The sequence below is a fragment of the Catharus ustulatus genome, chromosome W (assembly GCF_009819885.2).
Source record: "Catharus ustulatus isolate bCatUst1 chromosome W, bCatUst1.pri.v2, whole genome shotgun sequence".
Lineage (NCBI taxonomy): Eukaryota > Metazoa > Chordata > Aves > Passeriformes > Turdidae > Catharus > Catharus ustulatus.
In genome coordinates, this window is record NC_046261.2 from 6,576,307 (window position 1) to 6,602,629 (window position 26,323).

At 47.0% G+C, this 26,323-nt stretch overlaps 1 long non-coding RNA gene across 1 annotated transcript; it reads right to left on the minus strand.

The window, feature by feature from the left end:
• Window positions 1-12,465: 12,465 nt before the first annotated feature.
• On the minus strand, window positions 12,466-24,752 carry LOC117005041. Its single transcript, XR_004419750.1, has 4 exons — window positions 24,370-24,752; window positions 15,891-15,954; window positions 14,446-14,582; window positions 12,466-13,690 (listed from the first exon to the last, which is right to left on the minus strand). It is a non-coding gene; the product is annotated as an uncharacterized LOC117005041 (long non-coding RNA).
• Between the last annotated feature and the right edge of the window lie 1,571 nt (window positions 24,753-26,323).

Here is a 26,323-nt window from a genome sequence, read left to right on the forward strand (position 1 = left end):
ATTGGGCCACCTAGAGTGTTGGGTAGTCAAACAGGCAAATTTGACATCCACTGCCATCAGCTCCCTCCTAGAAGATGAACAAATTACCAGGCAGGCCACACTCCAAAATCGTGCTGCCATAGATTTTCTCCTGCTGCTACATGGACATGAGTGCCAGGAATTTGAAGGACTTTGCTGCATGAACCTGACCTCGAAAGCTCCTAACGTCCGTGCTGCCCTCCGAGACATGAAAACCTTGATCGGACAAGTGAAGCAAGAATCTGAAGACTGGTTCAACGAACTGTTCAAGGGCTGGGGATTCACAGGGTGGTGGACTTCAATAGTCAAAACTATTTTGTTACTCTTTGTTATTCTTTTCCTTGTAATACTGGCATTTGGAATCCTTCGTCACTTGGTTCTCAAGGCCATTAGTGGTCTCATGCCCTCTGTCGCCATGGTAAATCACATAGAGATGAAAACCCTGAAACAATCTAAAGCCCCTACTAACCCCAAGTGGTGGGAAAGATCTTAAGTTGTATCCAGAATAACCTTCTCTCTTCTTTTAAACAAAAAAAGGGTGAGATGTTGTAACCCAATACCCTAATGCTTTAGGAATGGTATGTCCCTTTAACCCTGTAACCCCTACAAGACCAATGGACTGACCCCTGCAAAGGGATTGGCCTGAAGCCAAGGCTGACCCCTCCCCTTTCCTGACCCAGAGAAAAACCCTGAGCCCACGTGGACTCGCTCTCTTTATCCCCATCTCTCGCTCTGACCACATGGAAGCCTAAGAATAAAGCAGAATACCAACCCTGGGAGAAAGAGCCTCTAATGTCTTACTGTTCTACATGAAACAGCATCCCAGGCCAGCTCTGCAGGTAATTGGGGAGCAGGCAGGCGAGGCTTAGGGTGTTATTTCAAGGTTGTTCTGTGACTTTGTGGGTTTAAGCCAGTTTATCTGTATCATTGCATTTATTGTAATCTTTTCATTAAATTGTAACTCCAGCCTGAAATCTCTCAAGGTAATAGTATGGGGGTTCATTTCTCCCACCGGTTCACTTTTCAAACCAGCACTATTGGCTAGACTTCTCCAGTGTGATAGATACCTCTTCCTTGAACTAAAATGTAGTTAAAAATCTCTTAAATTAGCACTTTATTGCTTTCCCCCAAGGACTTTCTGGGGATTATACTTATCCTCCAGCCTGGATGTTCCTGCATGCAGTAAAATCACACCAGGACTGACCTCATCTGTGTTCATCTCCAAGGGGAGCAATTATTGAGGGTTTCAATTAATTTCCCACATTTCATATCCCCTTGTTCTTTTGCCCTATAGGAAATGACAGAGAAGACAGACTGTGACCAGTGTTACACATTGCTAAGGATGAGTCAGGTTCTAATTTACAGTAAAGTATCTTTCCCCTAAGAACATCTTCCTCACTCTGCATCATTCCTGCAATCATTGACTGACTTGTATTGAAGGGTTATTATGTCAAATCTCTGAAATTGGATCTCTACTCAAGATGCACTTTTTGATGCGAGAGTGTCAGTGTAATTGGTTGCTGTAGTAATCCTAAAACATTTTTTTTCCTTGAAAGATTCCATCTCATCCCTGATACAATTTGTATATTTTCTTTATTTTCAAAGCCCAACTTTTAGAGGGGAAGAATGATGGAACTATTGCAATCAAGATTTCCCCAAAGAATTTGTGTTACAGAAACTTAAATGCAAAAGAAAATAAATATATGTATATCTATGGACACACACTTAGGTTTAGAATAATTTGTATCCTTAACAATCACAGTGAAAATTAACTAATACTTTATTTACTTAGACTCTACAGACCATGGCAAGCGAGAGGAAAAGACAAGTTATGTCTGAGCATTACCATCTTTGTTTCCAATTCAAAGTATATTTTCCCTCCTTAGAGTGTAATTTATAATTTGCTTAAAACCTGCACTGTAGGAAGGCATGCATTGATCTTCCAGCACTTTTTTCCTTCAGTGCTCCTTCCATAGTTTATTAATTTCTTTCTTTAACTGCTTCCCAAGTTTTCAAACAAGATGACATCAGTTCAGAAATTGAAGGCCTAAACCCTTGCTAATTTTGGAGAGCAAAGTGTCTTAGTACAGAAGTTAGAGAGGGAAGAAGACAAAAAAACACAACTGAATATCCAGGGATGCTGTAGTTATGAATTGTCTGCCTACTAAAAATACTATTCCCCATTTTCTGGTGTATTTCTTGAAAGCATGTCTGCTTGCATTGGTGGGTCGTAACAGTCCAAGTTTAGGTCAGATATACTGGAAATGGAAAAACCATATAGGTTCAATTAACCCATTCTCCCAGCTGTTCCAGAATAGGTGAATCCATTCAACCTCATTATAGATGAGTAATGTGATGGTTTACTCTCACAATTATAGGATGAATATTGTGCATGTAAAGATAAGTTTTGTGGATGTATAATTATGTTATTGTAATATATCCTCCCATAGTCCTCTTTCCCCTCTCCCTTGTACGAGATTACCTGGGGAGTCGGGGCATTTGGGGAGGGTCAGCTTGTTACTACACCTGACCTCCAATCAAGATGTAAGAAAGTAGTCTCCACCAATGGATAGCAGAGAAGGAGTTGACCAACAAGACTTTGGGAGGGTCTAGGGGTATAAAGAGCAGAACACCCATTCTGTAGGCAAGCACATGGCAGTTTAGTCCTGTGCTCCCAGTATGATCTTTCTCCATATTCAGTCTTTTGTTGTACAGTAGTTTCACGAATACAAGCCGCACGGATTATAAGCCGCACTTCCGGTGCCTCGACAATGTTGCTGTCTTTGTCAATAGATAAGCCGCACCCCGAATATTAGCCGCACTTTCGTTCGTCGCGAGAATCCGTGCGCAGCTTTCACAAATTGGCCAATTAGTAACAGGATCGCGGCATAGCGGGCTTTACTGGCTCGGGGCGGGGCCAGGAAGGCTCAGCCCGCTCATGGTTGCCGACAGGGCCGCGTGGCCCAGCTCAGCGCCACGGCTCGGCGGGGCTGGCCGGGTGGTGCTGCCGCCGCCGCCGGGCTCGCTGGCCCCCCTCTCCCATCAGCACCGCCCCGCTGCCGCGTTCGCTCGCCCGACCGGCGGGCTGCCGCCGCCGCCGCCGGGCTCGCCGGCCACCCCGCGCCGTGTTCGCTCGCCCGGCCGGCGGGCTGCCGCCGCTGCCGCCGGGCTCGCCGGCCACCCCGCGCCGCGTTCGCTAGCCCTGCCGGCGGGCTGCCGCCGCTGCCGGGCTCGCCGGCCACCCCGCGCCGCGTTCGCTAGCCCTGCCGGCGGGCTACCGCCGCCGCCGCCGGGCTCGCCGGCCACCCCGTGCCACGTTTGCTAGCCCTGCCGGCAGGGCTGCTGCCGCCGCCGCCGGGCTCGCCGGCCGCCCCCTCCCGTCTGCACCGCCGCCGCGTTTCCTCGCCCTGGCCGGCACTGCAGGCCCCCGCACCGCCGGGCTCCCCCACGCTGCTGGCCCCGATTCTGCTGGGCTTCCCCCGCTGCCAGGTAGCCCCACCCGCCGGCCTTCCTGCTTCTGCCATGCTCCCCTGCACTGCTAGCCCCAGTTCTCCCGGGCTCCCCCGCCCTGCTGGCCCGGGCTCTGCCGCCCCCCTGCCCCGCCCTGCTGGCTCAGGCTCTGCCGCCCGCCCCCCACACTGCTGGCCCCGCCTCTGCCAGGCTTTCCCACCTCTGCCGGGGCCGGCCGGGCTCCAGCTTGGCTTGGGGCTGCCGCGGGCTCTCACTTCCGTGTTGGCAGCTTTTAGAATTTTGTTAATGTATTAGCCGCCCCGGAATATTGGCCGCACTTCCGGGTTTCCACTAAAATTTTGGTCAAATTGGTGCGGCTTGTATTCGTGAAATTACTGTATTTTTTTACTAAGGTTTAATAAACCTCTGAAATTTCAAAAGTGAGCATCGATTCTCACAAATGGGGACTCGTCCAGGAGAAACACCTTGTTCCCATGACACTAGGAGTTTTTGAGAGAGAATCATGCCCCGCAGTAAGTTCGGCGGCTCAATCGATTCCTCCTGGGACCATCAGTGATTTCAGGTCAAAACCCCAAGGACAGTGGAGGACTGAATGATGAGAAAGAAGAGGGGGAAGGTGAGTACCATCCTCATAATTGCTTTAGTCAAATTGTTATTCCGTAATCCGAGTGTGCAAATGTCAGCTCCAGACTAGTAGTACACAGGATCTGTCCTGGTTTGCTGGAACTTCAGGATATTGGATGGTTGGTCATATAAGGCAAGACACGTGGGGGAGAAAAGCAGGGCAGGCACTCTGTGACTGGTGGGACATGTGTGATAGAGGGATATTAGATTTTAAGGGGACCCAAGAGCACCTGGAAACACCAGGTTGAGAGTTACCAGTTTTAGAGGGTGTGGGAATGATGGTGAGAATCGATGATCGGTGGGAACCGCACTTGTATCGGGATGAGGAGTTGCGGTAGCTTTCCTAACCTGCCAACACAAAGGGAGCGGGGAAACTGCCTCACGTGGTGCGGCAGGGATACCAGCGTTTGGCGAGGTAGGCTTCTGGTGTGCACTCAGTGCAATAATTTCCAGAGCTTGCCAACCCAACTGCGCAGGGAGTTTCCCAGGCAGGGGTCGTGAGTGGAGAGCTGTAAGTAGTTTCCTGGGCAAGGGTTGCAAATGGGGAGTTGCATGGGGTTTCTGGGCAGGGACCATGAACTGGGTGGGCTTTCCTGGGCAGGGACGGGGACCACGGACCGGTGTGTCCCGAGCGGGGAAACTGCAAGAGGGAGCTGGTCTGTGTGAGCAAGCAGTGGAAACCTGGCACAGTAGCTTACAGTTTTTGCCGACCCAGTCTGAGGGTCAGGAACTTCTGGTTGTGCCAGAATCTCAGGGGGTTGTGGGGCTTACTGGCTCAGCGGGCCAAGGAGGAGTGGAAGAGTGGAAACAACCTGGTGGCACAGGGGTCCCTGGATTGTAGACAAGTTGTTTTTGCTTTCCTAGAGGAAGGTACGACTTTTTTTCTCCTTTCCTTTCTTTCTTTCTTTTCCCTTCCTTTTTCTTCTAGCTGATTGGGAGGTGGACCTTGTTGAGAGGACCTGTGGTTAACTGTCAAGATGGGATTGGGAACAAGTAGGGAATCCACCGGGGAAGAAGGAGGAAGTGAAGAGATGCCAACAGATATACCCCCAGATAGCCCACTGAGAAGGAAACTAGCTCAATGGAAATATGACCCCAACACCAGAGATAAGGATGAGCTCAAAATGATACAGTACTGTATGGTAGAGTGGACTAAGGGGGAAAATAGGACTGATCATGTGCACTGACTGACATATGGGTCAGACAAAGGGTGGATATATCAGGCTTTAAACATCTATGTAAGAGCTAAACAACGATTCAGTCAGGAAGAGAGTAACTACGCTGCCTGCTGGGAAGGGGAGACTGTGCCCTCGAGGGTGAGCATGTAAAAAGTATCAGAAAATAAAGAATGGGACCTGCTAGACTATTTGACTCCTCCACTAGCACAGACCCTACCTCCCTTGCCCCCAATGGGCCTAGTCAAAATACTAGAAACCGAGTGGAATAACAAGAGGAAAGCAGATCAGGGGATGGGAGCCAAGCAATGGGATTATATCCCCTGAGGGAAGTACCACTGGGTGGGGTTCAGGAAGGAACTGGGTTTGTAACTGTACCACTCAATTCCTCAGATGTGAGAATGTTCAAGAAAGAATTAAAAGGATTACTAGATGTACTGGTTTGAAAGCAAAACCAGTGAGAGATTCCAAGTCAGAAATACAATTTAATAGGAAAAAAACCCCAACAAAAAACATGCAATAGTACAAAAGAAAACCACTGACAGAGTCAGAATACAACTTGACACCCCGCTAGTTAGGGTGATGGTAGCAGTCCAGATGAAGTGGTCTTGTTGAGGTAGTGATCCCATAAAAAGGTCTGGTAGCTCTTGTCCTCTGGAAACCAGTAGGTAAAGGCTACTTGTTCTGTCCCAAACCCCAGATTCTATCCAGGTGGGGATGCTTGGCTCCTCCCCCTCGACTGGAGCATCTCATAATGGGCTGATGTCATTCTATGAGTCATGCAGTGAGTCCTTGATTGCCCATTAAACAGAAATGGTTCCCAGAGGGAGTTATCTATGAGTCATGCGGCAAGGCATTGATGGGCCCATTAACAGGAGATAATCCAGGAGAAGGAGGCAAGGAAAACCCAGCCCTTCCTGGTTTCAACATTTCATGAAGACAGTGATAGAATACGTACTTTTGGGCACATAATTACATTGCAACCTAGGACACTAGAGGACCCCACTGGAGTAGCGGAACAGTTAGACCAATTTTCGGGGCCCAATATTTGTACATGGGAAGAAATGCAATCGATAATGATCATGTTATTTACACCAGAGGAAAGACAGATGGTTCGGCTGGCTGGGACATGGATATAGGAAAGGGAACACATTGAAGCACCACCTGGGACCCTAAAAATGCCCACAGTATGCCCTAATTGGGACCACAACATCCTGGGGGAAAGCATGACATGGAGGAGTATAGAACATTAATTGTAAGAGCTATTAAGGAGGCTGCTCCGCGAAGTCAGAATGCTCAGAAGGCATTTGATGAGCAGTATAAGAAGGAAGAAACCCTAACAGAGTGGTTAGAAATATTGAGGGAAAATATGAGGCAATATTCAGGGGTCGACCCCGATACAGTGCCTGGACAGATTTTACTAAAGATAAATTTCATCACCCATGCTTGGTCAGATATATAGAGAAAATCAGAAAAGTTAGATGGTTGACAAGAAAGAGGATTGGAAGATCTCTTAAGAGAGGTGCAGAAAGTGTATATCAAGAGACATGAAGAGAAGGCCAAGGCCAGAGTAATCGTAACTGCCATTAAGGAAGGATATCATCACGTAAGGGAACATCCAGGGAAGGAAAAGGGGACCTCGAGTTCGAGAGGAGAGGCAGAGGGGGAATAAAGCTTTGTGGGACAAAAAACCAAAAGGAGAAATTGGGAAACTGGGGAATCTAGGACCAGTTTGCTTTTACTGTAAAGAGAATGGGCATATAAAGAGAAATTGTCCCCAAAGAGAAAAGGACCTAAGGGTCTATGAGAACGAGCTAAAAAGAGAAACAGACAACTAGGGATGTCAGGGGCTCTACCTTCTGGGGATGGAATACCATCAGGAGCCCTTGATAACTTTAAAAATAGTTCCCCAGGAGGAAGAATTTGAATTTCTGGTAGACACGGGGGCTGAAAGAACTTGTGTTTACAAAATTCCAAAGGGATGTGAAAAGAGTCAAGATACCTTGCAAGTAGTGGGTGCAAAAGGGGAAGGATTTAACGCATTAGTTATAAAACAAGTAAAGTTTGAAGGGACAAATAAAATAGGAATTGGGGATGTTCTATTAGTCCCAGAAGCAGGGCGCAATTTATTAGGACGGGATTTACAGGTGCAGTTGGACATTGGGGTATCCCAGAGGAAGGGAAAATGGTGGTTAAGCTTCTCTGATTAAGGGAGACAGATGAGGAGAAGATTCATGAAATGGTGTGGGCAAAACTGAGAAACCGAGGAAAATTAAACATGAATTCTATAGTAATAAAAATAATTAATGAAAGTCATCCAGTTCGGTTATGACAATACCCATTTTCCCTAGAAGGGAGACTAGGATTGCAGCCAGTGATCCAGGACTTGCTTGAAGATGGGACTCTAGAACCATGTATGTTCCACCATAATACACTCGTATTGCCTGTGAAGAAGTCAGATGGAACTTACCATCTTGTTCAGGACTTGAGAGAAGTAAATAAAAGAACGGTGAATCCATACCCTGTAGTGCCCAAACCCTATACATTATTGAGCAATATTCCCCCATCACATCAGAGGTTCAGTTATGACATACTTGAAAGATGCTTTTTGGGCTTGCCCATTAGCAGAGGAAAGTAGGGATATATTTGCTTTTGAATGGGAGGACTCCAGGAAGAAAGCAACACCTTTGGTGGACAAGGTTACCCCAAGGGCAACCACCTACTAGTGTAGAAAAGCAAGAAATTAACCTTTGGGGGAAAATTGAAAGTATATATCCCACACTCAGTTAGAAGTATCCTAAACCAAAAGGTTGAGGAATGGCTTACTGATTCTCAAATGTTAAAGTATTAAGCCATTTTAATAGATAATGATTTGGAACAAATTGTGAATAATAATCTCAACTCTGCCCAGTTTTTGTATGGAGAACCAGGGGAAAGACCTAGTGCATGATTGCCTAGAGGTTATTAACTATCAAACTAAAGCAAGAGAGGACCTAACAGATCAACCACTCCAAGGAGGAAAACAATTGTACATTGATGGATCTTCAAGGGTAATCCAGGGTCACTGGGTGTCAGGATATGCTATAATAGATGAAGGTTTAGTAGCCATAGAAAAGGGAAAGTTACCTTCCAACTGGTCAGCCCAAGCACGTGAGTTATATGCCCTAAAACGAGCTCAGGAAATATTGACCCAAGAAAGAGGAACAGTGTATACAGACTCAAAATATGCTTTTGGGGTAGTGCATACCGTTGGAAAAATTTGTGAAGAGAGGGGGCTATTAAATTCAATGGGACAAGGATTGGTTCACGAAAAGCTTATTTTGGAGGTATTAGAAACCTTACAATTACCAGAAGAAGTGGCAGTGGTATATGTTAAAGGACATCAAAAGGGGGTGACTCTGGAGGCATGAGGGACCAATTTAGCAGATCTGGAAGCTAAAAATGCGGCCGAGTCGGGGAAGGAAAAATTTATGATGGTGTTAACCCCCATAGGAGAAATGTAAAAAGTCCCTGTATTCAGTGTGATGGAAGAGAGAACTCCTTAGAATAGGAGCTAAGAAAGATAATGAGGGGAAGTAAAGATTACCAGATGGGAGACAATTGGTAAATAAACCTCTTGCCAAGAAAATGCTGGAAGGTATGCATGGTACAACACATTGGGGTACTCAAGCACTGAGCGATCAATTCCTAAGGGACTGGGGTTGCATAGGAATTTTTGGAATAACTAAGCAGGTAACTGAACCATGTGGGATATGACAAGAAGTGAATAGAAAAGTCATGAGGAAAACACTCAGAGGAGGGTGGGAACTAGCTTTACGGCATTTTCACAACATCCAGGTAGACTTTACTGAGTTTCCCCAGGTACAAGAGTGGAAATTTTTGCTAGTGATAGTAGATCACTTAACACATTAGGTAGAGGCGGTGCCCACTGTTAAAGCCAATGCTCATATTGTAAGTAAAACCCTTCTAGAATCAGTCATTCCTCAATATGGGATGGTGAACAGGATTGATTCAGACCAAGGAACTCATTTCACATCTAAAACATTACAGCAAGTTGTTCAAACTCTGGGGGTAAAATGAGAGTTACACACTCGGGAGTATCCACAGAGTTCTGGTTGTGCTGAAAGGATGAATCACTCTTAAAAGAACTCTGGTTAAGCTGATGATTGAAACCCAAATGTCATGGGTAAAATGCCTTCCTTTAGCTCTGTTAAGAAATAGAACCCAACCCATGTCAGATCTAGGAGTGTCACCCTATGAAATGATGTTCGGACTACCCTTTTTAACCTCGCCCCAGGGAGTTGCAACCTATGAGGAAGGGGAAGCCAATGTCAGAAATATGTTGTGTCTATAGCACAAACTTTAGAAGGGCTGAGGCATAAAGGGGTAATTCCTGAAACTACCATTCTAGATTTCAAAATTCATAATATTAATCCTGGAGATTGAGTAATGATCAAGTCATGGAGACATCAGCCTCTAACCCCTCAGTGGGAAGGTCCCTTTCAGGTACTGCTCACCACTGAATCAGCTGGGTGGACTGCAGAATGGGGATGGACTCATGACAATAAAGGCCCAGTAGAAGAATCCAAAGAATGGACTATAACATCCAGACTGAGCGAGACGAGATTGACTCTCAGGCAGAGAAGGAGAGTTAACCAGAGAAACACCAGGAGACCTGAAAAGTAGGGTCAAGCTTCCACCAGTTGTCTTGAAAAGTGTTTTAACTAACACTTGGGGCGGGGAGTTTGAACCATATCAATTATTAATGCAACTATCCTGATGTAATTGATGGAAATTACCAGCATGGGTTGTGGGGAAGTACACAGGGAAACCATGAGAGGTGCTGGAGCAGTTTCCTTAGAAAACCAAAAAGTGGAATAAGACAAGAAATAGAGGGCAAGACCTGGTTGGCCCCTGTGTTTACCACTGAAAAGATTATATAGCCCTGCTGAGGGTAGCAACCCTGTAGGCATGGTAAGGGGGGGGGGGGGGAAAGGTCATAACAAACCTCTATCATACATCAATTGTTGTTTATATACCTGCTAACCTGCTCTGGGTAGCAACCCCATAAACATGGCAGATTGTCATATCGGACCTATGTGATTCCCTTTTGTCCATTGCGAATAAGTGAGCCTAAGGAAGACCTGAGATTTTTTTCTGTTCCCACTGTCCTCATCCACCTCAACAGATGCTAGTATGGTAAAACTCAATTTTGAGAAGTAAGAGTGAATCATTGGAATCAAAAATGAGAGTTAATTGTTAGAGTCAAATGACTTATGAAAAGGAAAAGGGAGGTTTGTTATAGATGAGTACTGTAACGGTTGACTCTCACAATTAAAGGATAAATACTCTGTGTGTGTTAAGATCAGTTTTGTGGATGTATAATTGTTATTGTAATATATCCTCTCATAGTTCTCTTTCCCCTCCCCCTTGTACGAGATGGCTTGGGGATCTGGGGCATTTGGGGAGTGCCAGCTTGTTACTACATCTGACCTCCAATCAAAATGTAAGAAAGTAGTCTCCACCAATGGATGGCAGAGAAGGAGTTAACTGACAAGACTTTCGGAGGGCCTAAGGGTATAAAGGGCAGAACATCCATTCTTTAGGCAAGCACATGGAGGTTTAGTCCTATGCTCCCAGCACTAATTTTTCTCCTTAGTCAGTCTTTTGCTGTATTTTTTTTTGCTAAGGTTTTAATAAACATCTGAAATTTCAAAACTGAGCATCGTTTCTCACAGCCTTAAATGACTGGACTTCCTCAACTTCCCTTGTGAACACTGTTTCAAAGTCTTATAGGTTCACCTTGCACAAAGCTTCTCCTGATGTTAGATTTAGTTTTGGTTACTGAAGGGGACAGCTTAAAACCTGTCTTCTGATGTGTTAAGGAAAGTGCTGCGGGTGCTTAATTTTAAAGAAGAGATTTTCTCAAGATGCTAGGTGTCTGCACAATAGGGCTTTTAAAGGACCCTCAACTGGTCAAGTAATGCACTAGACACTTCTGAAAGGTCATTTTTATTTATGTGTGTGTCTTAGGGAGAGTATATGATGCTTGTATCCCAAGTCGTCTGTTCTGTTTATGCTGGATATTAAGTTCTGCACCTTTAAGACTGATTCCAAAAGTGAAGGGGGGGGAAAAAGAAACTTGCAGTTGGTTTTCACAAACTGCACTTACTCCCCTGCATTCCTGCTCCCATACTGTGTTGTCTGCAACACGGACAGAGTTCTCCTTTTGCTTTTTAGTTTTTAGCTAGATGAGGCAGAGAAGTTCCCTGGACTGTGGTTTTTTTTTTTTTTTCTTGGAACTGTTTAAAGCTGCTCTGGACCAAAACCCAGAAAAGCACTGGGAGCTCATGCCTGTGGCCCACAAGGACCAGGATGCAGCATTTTTCAGTGCCAGAGGGACTGATAAGAGACTAAGTGAGCCGAACTACTCCCCAATGACAAGGACTTTCTGAATTTGCCATCTCTTCAGAATAATGAGAGGTCTTATTGTTTAATATTATTCTTTTTTTTTGTTCTTGTGAGTGCTTTTCTTGTTGAATAAACAGGTTTTTTCCACTTTTCTCCAAGAAAATCTTTTCCTGAAACAGTTGAAGGAGGGGCAACTTTGATCTGCTTTTCTGGAGTGATTCCTTTGGGAGTTTCCTCCCAAATTTGCCCTAAACCAAGACAGTGTGTATACATATACAAACACATACGTAAATACATATACACGTATATGTAATATAAAAATTCAGGGTTATTAAAAGCTAGTGTCAAGGCAGAACTTATGCTGAAATGTTTATCTGAATTGTTTTGGAAGAGTCATCTCCCCAGTCCTTCTGCCATGGGCTTTTCACTCTTTGTAGGGACAGATAAATACAGTAATTTCAAGATTATAAGCCACACCATTTTGACTAAGATTTTTGTCCGAACCCAGAAGTGTGGCTTGTACTCCGGAGTCGCCAATATATGCCTGGGGGAAGGCGGGCTTGGCCCCATCCCACCGGCACGCTCGCCCAGGGGAAGGTGGGGGCTCCCACTGGCACCACGGGGGGAGGGATCTCGCGAATTGAGCACCTGCCAGTAAAACTTGCGATTGTGTGATTGTTACAAATTGGTTACTTTGTTGCGCGAGCATCCTAGCTGCGAACGAAAGTGCAGCTTATATATTGACAAAGAACGAAAAGTTGCTGACACCCAGAAGTGTGGCTTATAATCAGGTGCAGCTTATAATTGTGAAATTACTGTAAGTCCCTTAAGTAGAACTGAACACGACGCTTCACTGTAAGTGTTACATTGCCTCTTTTCAGTAAGGCTTAGCTGTGGAAACAGTTCTACATAGCTATGATGAGCACCCTTCCAAACTACATATAAGTGATGAACTAGATTATCTAACTACTGTCTGTGTATAAGAGTTTTAATTATAATGGTACAAAAATCTGTCTTCAAGTTGTGCAGCTCTTGGTGCAATGACAGCAGACATGCTCCTGTGACTGGGAAGATGCTGGAGGAATCCCACATTGCCATTGTTCTTTGTCTTCCTCTTCAGGTGCTTGATGCTGTTACTCCCCTGTCCTGGCTCCAACATGCATTGCTCCCTGACCTCTTTTCAGCTTCTGTGGCTTTCTTCGTCAACACAAGCTCTGATGGCTTCAAGAAAACTGGCTTCAGTTCCCCTTTCTGGTCTTGACAAAGCAACTGGCAGTAGCTCAGCTCCATTTTTTATCTGACCTTGATCTGATGTGCTGCCTTGTCTCCAGAAATTTGCTCCTTGTTACTTGCCTACTTTGTGGCTACATTATACTGGGGGTAAAGCGGGGGCTCCCGCCGGCACCGCAGGGGGAGCGGAGTTCACGAATTGAGCACCTGCCAGTAAAACCCGCAATTGCGTGATTGTTAAAAATTGGTTACTTCACTGCGAACGAAAGTGCGGCTTATAATCCGGTGCAGTTTATATATGGACAAAGAACGAAACGTTGCTGACACCCGGAAGTGCGGCTTACAATCAGGTGCGGCTTATAATCATGAAATTACTGTAATTAGCAAGATAACACATGCACATCATCCTAACATATTTCATAGGACTGAGGATCAGAGCCCACAATTAATCCAGCACAACCTGACAAATGGATCTGTCAGATAACCTGGCCAGGAACCATTTACCAAAGGTGAGGTGCACATTGGAGGTGGCCACATTGGCACCATGCCAGCGGCACCCATTTAACAGAAGCCCTAATTCATGTGGGTTAAGGATGGCTACCACACCTTCCCTCCAGCAAAGTGACGAGCTCTTTTCTGGGAAATTAATCAAATAAAAAATATAAAGACATTCCTTAAGACTTTTGTGAGGTTTTCTTGTCAGTCTTTTTGTCATGCTCTTGTCTTCAAAAGACTGTGGTTTTGAAAAAGATCATGTAAATCTGCAAGAAATATATGGGACAATGTCAGAGACTGAAATATTATAGTTTATGACAAACATTTTGATGAATGACTTTTAAAACTGTATTACATAAACTGCAGAGAAAACCACCACACCCTGAATGGGGCTCTGAGAGGCCCTACACTATTCCTGATGAAGATAAGATAAAGTAACCACTCAAGGATGGGGACATTCACAAAGCAGAAGCCTAATACCTTGGGGAGGAGACGACAAAGTTATCAGCTGCCAGGCTCGCACAGACCCTCGCACAAAAGGGTGAGGGGAGAGGTTTGGGTGTGTGTTGGAAAGGCACACCAAAGGCACCCCCAAAGGGGTCCCCAGATCCTACACCAGAGCACTGCAGCATGATGCAACAGATCCACAGTGTTGCCGGGGACACTGTCAAAATGACCCCCTGTAAGGAAGGCACGTGGGTGTTCCCACTGGGCCCAAAGCGTATATTAATCCACTGGATTCTATACTCTTTGGCATGGTGTGGTGGTGACAAGGGGTAAGATACCTTCGTGTAAGGCAGGGACCCCGAAAAACAGCCCCCAATCACAGAGGGAAGGGTTCCTGGGCAGACCATGCAGTGTGACACATGTGGCAGCGCCGCGGGGTGGGTTACATGTGGTCGTGCATGGGTGCGAGAGGCGGCAATGGCAGCAGTACTGTCTGGCCGGCAGAACAAGCGAGACCGCAGTGGGCGTGGTGGGGAGGGAGCCCTACAAATGTCAGTGTGGTGGCAGGGCTTACCCAGTGCCGGTGGTCACGTGGGAAAAGCGGCACACACGCTGTGCGGTGAAGCAATCCCGGTGGCAAGACCACTGTGTCTCCTTTCTCCCGGCCTGGACGTTGGGGAGCAGGAACTGCCACATTTGTCTATGTTTTTACTGCGGAAAGGGTAGATTAACTGTGCAGATTGCTTTTAACATCATGGGAGTGCAGCTTTCTGCTCAGCAAAAAAAAATGTTTTCCCAGATTAGGGAAATTTTGAGTGGTGGAGATGCTATAGTCTCTAAGAAATGATTAGAACACTTTGCTGTCTTGTTGTTGAAATTTCGGATTTTAACATGAAAAATATAAATTCGGTTTTATTTTGGGATGAAATAGGGGATCTATTAACATTAAAAGTGGAAAATGGGGATGAAACAGTCTCTCTGTTTCTCCCGATATTCTTGCAAATTTGGAAACAATTACGTCAGACAAAGGACAACAGACAACAGCAGCAGAGCCCCCTGGATTCCCTGTCCCTGTTTCCAAAACCCTCTACCCTGGAACTGGGGGAGACCCGTGAGTCACCCCAGGAAACGCAGAGCACCCGACTTGGCTGTAGTTGCTCTGGGCCCCCGAGACCCCCCCAGTACCCCGGTTCTGACAATTTTGCACAGGTTGTCAAACTCCCTTGTACCTCTCTATCCCAACTTTTTTCCCTCAAGAACACTGTTCAGAAAACCCTAAAAGTGACTTCCCTCCCCCTCAGGGATACGACCACATGGCTAACGCTGTAGAGGCTGGGGGTCAGATCCAAGATGGCACTGGCAATGTGGCTTGTACCCTGAGGGTTGCAGACCGTGTGGTTGGGTTCTATTACAGCGGCGGTCACGTGTTAGCGCCTTCATCCCACAATCCCTTCTACTGTCTCATCCCTGCCCCCAAACCATTCGCCACCCATAACCCTTTCCTGCCTTTGGCCAACCCACCCCCTCCTTCCTCCAAGTGCCCACCCTGCATGACATCACTCTGCAACCCTGCCCCCATGTGTTGCAATCCTGGTTCCCATGGTTGCCCCTCTCACCCGAGCGGCCTCGCCCCCTCCCCTGCTCTGTTTTCACATGCCTGCCCCAAAGGTTGCTGGGGAAAAAGAGGTGGGGCAGAAGGGGCCCATCCAAACTGCCACAGCTCCAGGGAAGAGGGTGGAGCCCCTGCAAACTCCAGCGCCAATGGGGATGGGGGTGGGGAGGGCCAGGCTCACAGCCCCTGCTGGAAATCCGGTGTCCCCATGGCAGGGGAGGGTGAACCATCCATCCCAGAACCCCAGGAGGGGCAGGGAACCTTGTGTCTCCCAGAATCCCAGGGGAACAGGGGCCAACCCCATCCCAGACCGCAGGGGTTGGGGGGTGGAATGCTTCCTAGCCCCCAGGGGAGTGGAGGAAAAGGGGAATTCACTGCAAGTCAAAACCAGGAAGAAGAAAACATACCCTTAGCTGCTCCTGTTATTTATCTTGGTAGGAAAAATGGCAAGAGAAGTTAGCAGCCTTTGTCCTAGAAAGATAAAAAAGAAATTCGAAAAGTACAAAGAGAATTTAGCAGAAGAAGTGAAATTTTTAAAGGCATGATGAGAACCACTTTTAATTCAAATGAGCAAGTACCAAACAACATCAAGGAACTTTTCCAATGTCTGTTATGCCCCTCAGAGTATGATCTGTGGAAAAGCATGTGGAAAAGATCTTTGAAGATTCTCCTACAAGAGCTTCAGCAAAACTCTGATGATGCAAAAGATGGTGATGATAATGACATTAAGCACAAACATTTATGTTGTGAAAGGGAATTGGCACTGCCCCAAGAAACAAACTTGAGTGTTATCCAAGTCTGTTTTGGATAATATCTGCAATGTTGCAGAAAAAGCTTTTAACCAATTCCCAACGGTGGAAGTCAAGGTTAGTTATGTTAAGATTAAACAGATTGCCTCCAAGAATTTCTTGCAGTTTGTTGATCGCCTTCGCATGCAAGTAGAAAGGCAGGTGCAAGACCCAGTGGTACAAGCTGGATTGATTAAGGAGATGGCTCAGAGGAATGCTAATGAAGCCTGCCGTAGGGTTATACTTTGCCTTCCCATCCAGGCAGCACCTAACCTAGCACATATGATAGAAGTCTGCTCCAGAAAAGCAGAACTATTAAGTGCACGAGAGAGGAATTCAGGACTGGCGCACCAAAAGACTACGGCAACTGTAACACCAGGAGCAACGAAGCAACCAATGTCACCAGAGCAGTTGCAGCATATCACCTGTTTCCAGTGCAAGAAACCAGGACACTTCGCCAGAGACTGTCCACAAAGCCAGAAACAGAAGAAGATCAACAAACAGATAAAACTGAGTTTAGCGCACGTACCCACCATTAACACAATCACGGGCAAAGATATAAATAGAGTGGGCTCCACACTGACAAATGCCTCTTAAAAACAAAGGGGGAGGATGGGATACAGGGTATGGGGTTGCAGGATAAAAAAAAATGTCAAATGTTCAATTAACAAAGTTTGGTAGCATTGTGGTCGTTTTAGGCTTGTGACTACCAAAGGCTTTCATTTCAGGTTAACTGACTAGGCAGTCATGACAGCAGACCTATCAAACAAATTACTGGACGTGATGATATACCACATGGAACTGAACACTGAGTATTTTGTTATTGGGGACACAGTACACACACCCATGGAGACTGAGGTGGCTCCCACAACCTTGAAGGAAAGCATCTCCTGCCTCATTCTTCTGGCACGTTGCTCTCAAAAAACATTTAACCTGGTCGAGGGACAAATCCTCGCCCAGACCATTCCTACCCCAGAGGAGGTCCCAGTAGATGGAAAATCATTTGAAGTCTACTGGGCAGAAGTGGGTGGTGAGGAAAAACCCTCTCTGGCATGCAACCTAACCCATGGATCAGACCGCCTCCATGTGGAGGAGGTACTGGACACAGGGGCAGATGTGACGATCATATCCGAGAGGATGTGGCCATCACACTGGGAATTGCAACCCGTGACTGGAAAAATCCAAGGTGTAGGAGGGATCAAATTGGCAAAGATATCAAAAAGCATTGCGCAAATTGAAGGGTTGGATATAAAATTGGCTAGTGTTCGTCTGTTTGTTACAGATTATAAGTGCCCCCTTGTTGTAACTCTGTACCCAAGATGTATTAAGAATGGTATGTCCCTTAATTCCTGTGACCTCTGTAAATCTATAGACTGTCCCTGTATGCCCCTCTGTTATCTAATTGGCAGGAAGCCAAGTTTCCTTGTCCCCCTCTTTCCTGACCCTAGAAAAGACCCTAGACTTTGGCAAACTTCCTCTTTGCCCTCTGGAAGCCATGAAGAAATAAACCAAGGAAACCCCTGGGAGAAAGAACCTCTTTGTATCTTTTCTCCTGTTTATGTTATCCATCCCAGGCTTGCCTTGCTACAGAATTGCCAGGGAGCAGGGAAGCCTCGGATGCGGTAGCACCCCCTATGAGGGAGAGACACCATGTTCCAGTTGGGAGTCAAAATGATTTTCCCTAAGACTCCCCAGGATTTTTAGAGTTGGGCACTATGGAGTGCCTGACCCAAAAGTTAACGTGGTTGGATGACGCTCCAACATGGGTAGCACAACAGCCATTGATTAAGGAGAAGTTTAAGGCACTTGAAGAGCTTGTAGAGGAGCAATTGGTTAGAGGTCACATAGAAGAGACTACAAGCCCTTGGAATTCCCCAGTGTTTGGAACAAAGAAACCAGGGAACGATAAGTGGAGGTTGCTCCATGACCTCCGAGAAATAAAAAAAGTGATTCAGGACATGGGATCACCCCAACCTGGGATACCTTCCCCAACTATGCTTCCCCCAAACTGGAAACTGGCTGTCCTAGACATCAAAGACTGTTTCCATCCAAATTCCCTTACACCCAGTGGATGTTCCCCGTTTTGCCTTCTAGGTTCCTACTATTAATCAAGAACCTCCAATGAAGCGCTACCACTAGAAGGTATTCCCACAAGGGATGAAGTGCAGTCCCTCCATCTGTCAGTGGTATGTGACCTCATTGCTGTCCCTGGTGCACACTCAAAGAAGGGAGGCCATCATCTTACACTACATGGATGATGTTCTGGTGTGCGCCCCTGATGACACTATACTCCAACACAAACTTGACCTAGTGGTTAAAGTTTAACCTCTGCTGGATTTCAATTGCAGGATGACAAAGTCTAAAGGGTGCCACCTTGGAAGTATCTGGGCTTGGAAATCCCTGCACGGACCATGGTTCCTCAGAAATTGGAAATTACAGTAATTTCACAATTACAAGCCGCACTGATTATAAGCCGCATCTCCGGGTGTCGGCAACATTTCGTTCTTTGTCCATACATAAACCGCACCTGATTATAAGCCACTCTGTCGTTTGCAGCAAGGACCCGCGTGCAACAAAGTTGCCATATAGTAACAGAATCCTGGGATCACGGGGTTTACTGGCTCGGCTCGGGTCGTGCGGGCTTGGTCCGCTCGGGGCTGCAAACGGGGCCAGGTGGTTGCGGGGATGGCAGCACTGAACCCCCCTCCTCTCCCCCGGGCTGTGCTGCCTGAAGGAGAGAACCCCCCACCCACCGCGTTGACGGCACGGAACCCGCCTACACCCACCGTGCAACAGAGTAACCAATTTGTAACAATAGCGCAATCCCAGGTTTTACTGGCAGGTGCTCGACTCCGCACCGTGGCTGCACTTCCGGGGTTAGAAATTTCAGAAATTTTTTAAAATATTAGCCACTCCTTAGTGTAAGCCGCATTTCAGGGGTGGGATCAAAATTTTAGTCAAAATGGTGCGGCTTATAATCGTGAAATTACTGTACTTGTAATCCTAAAACCCTAGCAGATCTCCAATCCTTGTGTGGGTCTTTTAACTGGGTCAGGCCCTGGCTAGGCCTCACTAATGAGGACATAGACCTCCTCTTCAATTTATTGAAGGGGGAGAGAGAGAGGATTTCTCCCAGGGAACTGACTCCAGAGGCAAAGGTTGCATTCAAAAAAGTACAGAATGCTTCGACTGAGAGGCAGGCTTATCATTTCCATTTCAAATTGATTGTCCTGGGAAAGCTGCCACACCTGCACGATTTGATATTCCAGTGGATCGAGGGGCAGAGAGATTTGCTCTTAATCATACAGTGGGTCTTCCTCTCCCACCAAAGATCCAAGACCATCACAAAACCACAAGAACTCATAGCTCAGCTGATTCGGAAGGCAAGGATGAGACTGTATGAGCTTTTCATGTATTCACCTTCCGGTCAAACTCTCTGAGGAGAGAAGGATTTCTTGTGAGATGTTGACAAAGGAGATGTTTGAGCACTTGCTCCAGAGCTATGTCAACCTCCAATTATCTTGGGACAGCTACAGTGGACAAATATCAGTCCATTCCCCATCTCACAAACTGTTCAATGAGGAATTCCACTTCATTCCTCATGAGAAGAGGAGCCGGAGACACCTCAAAACTCTAACAGTGTTCACGGACGCGTCCAGGGCTTCCCACAATTCGGTGATGACTTGGAGAAATCCACAGACTCAGCATTGGGAAGCTGATACTGAGTTTGTGGAGGGATCGCCCCAAGTAGCAGAACTGGCCACAGTGGTAAGAGCTTTTGAGAAGTTCTCAGAGCCAATTAACTTGGTAACTGACTCAGCCTATGTAGCGGGGGTAGTGTCCAGGGCAGAGCAGGCAGTGCTCAAAGACATCGACAATGAGCTACTCTTCAGGTTACTTTCAAAACTAATTTATTTAGTTTCCCATAGAGAACATCCATTTTATGTGATGCATATGAGGTCACACACTGATTTTCCAGGTGAAGTCAAAGAAGGGAATCATCAGGTAGCCCCAGCTGAAAAAGCACGCCTCCCTGACATCTTCCAACAGGCAATGCTGAGCCACCAACAATACCATCAACATGTGCCAGGTCTGATCCATCAGTTCCAGATAACACGGAGTCAAGCTCAGACCATTGTGGCCACCTGTCCCAGTTGCCAACTCCAGGCCATGCCATCACTGGGTATGGGGTTAACCCCCGAGGACTTGGGAGCTGAGAAGTGTGGCAGACAGACATCACACACATTCCCAGTTTTGGTCACCTCAAATATGTACATGGAAGCATTGACACATATTCCGGTGCAGTTTATGCCTCTGCCCACCCAGGAGAAAGGGCTGTGCATGCCAAACAACACCTAGTGCAAGCCTTTTCAGTACTGGGCATCCCTAGGGAAATCAAGACCGACAATGGCTCAGCGTATACATTCTAGGAATTCCTTGAGGTTTTCCAGCAGTGAGGAGTGGAACATAAAACTGGCATCCCCCAACCTTCCACAGGCTAAGGTTTGATTGAGCGTGCCCATCAGATACTCAGGCAAGTCCTGACTAGACACAGCGGTTCAACAGTGTGGATGTCCCCACAAAAAAACTCTGCAAAGCCATGTTTGCAATTACAGTAATTTCACGATTATAAACCGCACCTCATTACAAATCACACTTCTGAGTTTCGGCAACATTTCGTTCTTTGTCCATATATAAACTGCACCAGATTATAAACCGCCCTTTTGTTCGCAGTGAGGATCCGTGTACAACTTTCCCAAAGTTGCCAATTCGTAACAGAATTGCGGGATCGCAGGTTTTACTGGCTCGGCTCGGGGCTAAGCGGGCACCGCTCAGCTCGGGGCTGCTGCAGGCTCGCACTTCTGGGTTGGTAAATTTCTGAAATTCATTCCTATATTGGCCACTCTGGAGTATAAGCCACACTTCCAGGTTAGGATCAAAATTTTAGCCAAAATGGTGCGGTTTATAATTGTGAAATTACTGTAATTTTCTAAGTTGTTCATTAGAAAATATTCGTCCTCCAGTGGTACGTCGCTTTAACAGCAGCAATCAATTTAAGTTGTTCCAGAGTTCACCGATCTTCATTAGGGACACAGAAACTTTGGAGAGCAAGGTCCCTTATGAACTCACTACTTGGGGGCGTGGCTACGCATACGTATCCAACCCCTCAGGCTCAGGTTGGATACCCCAAAAATGGGTACAGTGATTTCACGAATACAAGTCGCACTGAGTATAAACCACATCTCTGGGTGTTGGCAAATATTTCGTTTTTTGTCCATAAATAAGCCGCACCTGAATATAAACCGCTCTGTCGTTCGCAGCGAGGACCCGTGTGCAACAAAGTTGCCAAATAGTAACGGAACCGCAGCAGGGTGGGGTTTACTGGCTCAGCTCAGGCTGTGCAGGCTCGGCCCGCTAGGGGCTGCTGACGGGGCCAGGTGGCCCAGCTCGGTGGGGCCGCTTGACGGGGTCTCTCAGGGCTGGCTACCGCCTCTGGGGTCGCTCGCCCCGGCCCCATTCCCGACGCGGCGGCGGCGGGCGAGCACGGAACACGCCCCGGTCCCGGCGCGGCGGCAGCGGGCGAGCGCGGAGCACGCCCCGCTCCTGGTGCGGTGGCAGAGAGTGGGGGTGGAGCCCCCCGCCTCCTCCCCGAGCCGTGGGGATGTCAACACAGAGCCCCTTGCCTCTCCCCCGCCTGAAGTAGGGAACTCCCCTGCCTCCCTCCCTCCCCCCACGCTGCCAGCGCTGAGCTGGCCCCACCCGCCACGCAACAGAGTAACCAATTTGTAACAATCGCGAAATCCTGGGTTTTACTGGCAGGCGCTCGACTCGGCACCCTGATTGGCACTTCTGGGGTTGTAAATGTCATAAAATTATTCACATATTAACCGCTCCTGAATATTGGCCGCATTTCCGGTTTGAGAGCAAAATCTAAGTCAAAATGGTGCGGCTTGTATTCGTGAAATTACTGTACAACCTTTTCTCCCATAAAATCCAGCTCCAGCAGAAGGGAATGAGAAGCAAGTAGCTGTTGCTTCAAAAAGAAGACATCACTGGAAAGCAGAGAGAAAAACTTTGTAAGATCTGACTACATTCCTGCAGACTTACTGACTTTTATTATTCTTCAAAATAATTTTTTTTTTAGAGAAAAAACCTATCTCCCACTCAAACTTGCATTGAGCCTTATCCAAATTGTCATCCTGTTTGTGCTGAGTAGTCTGACAGCTGCATGGATCGTCCCTCAGCAACACCAAAACATCTGGGTGACTCTGGCACAGACGCTCCAACAAGAAAATATATGCCTATCCACTGCAGCAGTAAGAGACCCTATGTCCACTTGCCTGGTAGGGGATTCATTTCAGGTTGGAGAATATCCAGCCAATTTTGACACACCTATGCCAAACTGTCACGATCCACACAACCTGAGCAGGGGTTGTGATGGTTCGTTTTACCCCAGGGTGCAAAAAACAAACGAGAGGGGACTAAAGTTTTATTCAGCAACAAACAGCAATCCAGTTTATTAAGTGCCAACAACTTAACTTGCTATAGAGGGGAGAGGGAGAGAGATAAAGGAAACAAAGTAAAAGGGGAGAGAGAGAGAGAGAGAGGATGGGGGGGGATAGCTACCAACATATGGGATGTCGTCCTCTGGTCATCTGTCGATGTCTTCCATCCGTGGGAAGAAAGAGATCTCAAAAGTCTCTTCGGAAAGTACAGTAAATTCACGAATACAAGCCGCACTGAGTATAAGCCGCATCTCTGGGTGTTGGTAAATATTTCGGTTTTTGTCCATAAATAAACCGCACCCGAATATAAGCCGCCCTGTCGTTCGCAGCGAGGACCCGCGTGCAATTAGTAACAGAACCGCGGGAGGGCGGGGTTTACTGTCTGAGCTAAGGTTGTGCAGGCTCGGCCCGCTAGGGGCTGCTGACGGGGCCAGGTGGCCCAGCCTGGTGCTGCAGCTCGGGGCCGGTCACCGCTGCCACTGGGCTCGGTCACCCCGGGTCGGCGCTGCCCCGTGGTGGCAGGCAGGGACGAAGCTTCCCCCGCTCCTACGGCAGTGGCGGCGGGCAGGGACGGAGCTTTCCCGCGCCCGTGGTGCCAGCGGTAGGCGCGGACAAAGCACCCCGCCTCCTCCCCGAGCCGCGGCAATGGCTGCGCGGGGCTCCCGTCAGCTCCCCGAGACGCGGCAATGGCGGCGCGAACAAAGCACCCCGCCTCCTCCCCGAGCCGCGGCAATGGCCGCGTGGGGCTCCCGTCAGCTCCCCGAGCCGCGGCAATGGCGGCACGCACTTCCCCCCCGTCCCCGGGCCGCGGCAATGGCAACGCGCACTTCCCCCCACCTCCCCGGGCCGCGGCAATGGCGGTGCAGGGCCCCCGTCGGCTCCCTGAGCTGCGGCAATGGCGGCGCGCCCCCCCCCGTCCTCCCCGGACCGCAGCAATGGCGGCGCAGGGCCCCCGTCGGCTCCCCGGGCCGCGACAATGGCGGCGGGCCCCCCCCCGTCCTCCCCGGACCGCGGCAATGACAACGTGGCCCCCCCTTCTCCTCCCCAGGCCACGGCAATGGCGGCGCAGGGCCCCCGTCGGCTCCCCAGGTCGCGGCAATGGAGGCAATGGTGGTGCCCCCCCCCCCGTCGGCTCCCCGAGCCGCGACAATGGCGGTGCACCCCCCCGCCCCGTCCTCCCCTGGGCTGCAGCAGAGGAGGGAAGAAGAGAGCTCTCCCGCCTCTCTCCCCGCCCCCCGTGCTGCCTGCAGGGAGCCAGGGCAACACAGTAACACTGTAACAATCGCGGAATGCCGGCTTTTACTGGCAGATGCTTGGCTCGGCGCCCTGGTTGGCACATCTGGGGTTGTAAATGTCAGAAAATTATTCACATATTAGCCGCCCCCGAGTATTAGCCGCACTTCCGGGTTTCCACCAAAATTTTTGTCAAATTGTTGCGGCTTGTATTCGTGAAATTACTGTAATCATTTTATTGCCCGTTTCCAAGGCGACTGGCCTCTGGCTAAAATGTGGGGAGATTTATGGACTATTGTGTGTGGGGCCTGTGACTCTGGGAAGCAGATGCAGAAAGTACGACTCTTCCAACCCCGTACCTGCTTGAACGCAGCGTACTGTGACAGTACAGCAACTCCTGTCCAAAGCGAGTGGTGTGGTCCCAGGGTCCCAGAGTCATTTCGATGGTTGTGAGGCAGATCAGGCAATCTGCAGACCGACCTTTACACCATCCCGTATCTCATGGTCATTGTCAGTAGTGCTTCTTCGTGGTGTTGTTCCGAAGTCTTCAGGACTCGTCCGAGTTGGTAGCATATCCCGGAAAAACAGAGACAGGAAGGTGGACAGAATAGAAAAACAGGAAAAAGATAAGGGAAAGAAAAAGAGAAAAAAGAAAACAAACAAATAATCAATTTTCAATAATTCAATTTTTTCATTACATAGAAACAATCAATTTCTGATTTCAAAGAAAATTATCAATTTCAATTAGAAATATAATAAGACTAAACTAATAAATTTTAAATTAATATTCAAAATATATGACAATCAAAAATAATCAATTTTAATCAATATTAAAAAATGCATTACAAACAAAAAATAAGCAATTTTGATTAATATCAAAAAAGCAAGGTAATTAAAATAAGTAATTTTAATTGAAAACATGTTTTATCTTATTTTTAATAAAACAGTTCCCCTTGTGCCAATAACCATAGGGATGTCAACAGTGACTGATTTGTGTATATCCAATGTAGATGTCAACTTTGTCAACTGTTTCATCATTCTCCAATTCATGATGTAAAGCATTGCTGATAAAACAAACCCAGTCAAAATCAAGAGGACAATGATGGGATGACACAATTTGTTTAGGACATCTGTAGCAGTAGGTGACCACCTAAAGAGAGCATCCCACCACCTGTGTTCAGCAGCTCTTTATACTCTTTCCAGAACATGATGTAATTCTTTCACATTGTGATGAACAGTTATTAAGGTTTTTTGTCCGTTTTTCTTAATCCTTTCCAAAATGTCAATTAAGTCTGGATGAAACAGCAATTGTTTTACCAGAGAGAGGTTCATTCCAATGGGAGTAGGCAATAGATGGGGGATCAGTGTGTAACTGGACTGCAGAAGGTGACGAGAGGTAACTGGGGCTGCAAAAGAAAAATCACATCCTGCAATTTTAGTAAAGTTAGAAACACAAAGATTTCAATGATTTTTAGTACTCAGTACTAAATTCTCTTTGAAAACAATATCACAAACAGTTTTTAAGCATGCACACCCATTGCCTCTATACACCAGTACTGTTTCAGGAATTTCGTTTGGATGAATTTCTAAGTTACAGACATTCTGTTCTGTGTCTAAGCAAATATCTTGAGCTCTGATTGTGTTACTTTCACAGATAAACCCCTGTTGTTCCTGGACAATGCAAGTTTCTAAACTGACAGTTTGCCACTTCCCACCAATTTGACGGGCCCATTCTCTATGCTCGAAAGGATAGAGAACAACTCCGTCGTGATTCAGCCCTAAACTAATGATAGGGAATATTGAATGCACTGAAGCATTGTGTACTGTCAGTACAAACGTTGTGGCTGTGTTTGTGCTGGGGTCATAGGTAAAATTTACCAGGTTCCGCCAGGATTGGAATTCTCTTTCAAAATCAGTGGCACTATCCCAAATTATTTTCCAGAATTCAGTAGGAAAAGTGCATTCCTCACCTTCTCTTATAATTGAGGCAGGAACTGATTGCATCCACAATTGAGCCTGGATACAGCTGAGAACCAGAGAAATGTTATTTTTTGTAGCACCAAGTGCATCAATTATTAATATGTGGACATTCATATTTACCTTTTCCCAATTTGGTAATATGTTTGATAACAACCACTGTTGGGTTCCCAAGACTGTTAGGGATGACTGCAGTGGTTGCCATAATTTAGTTAAATCCCCAGTTGTGGTAACCAATTTATTCATTAGTATTTATGAAACAATACTATTCAAAATTCCCAATCCTGTTCTTTTCTACTTTCCTGAATCCTACCTTAATTTCTTCACCAATTGTTC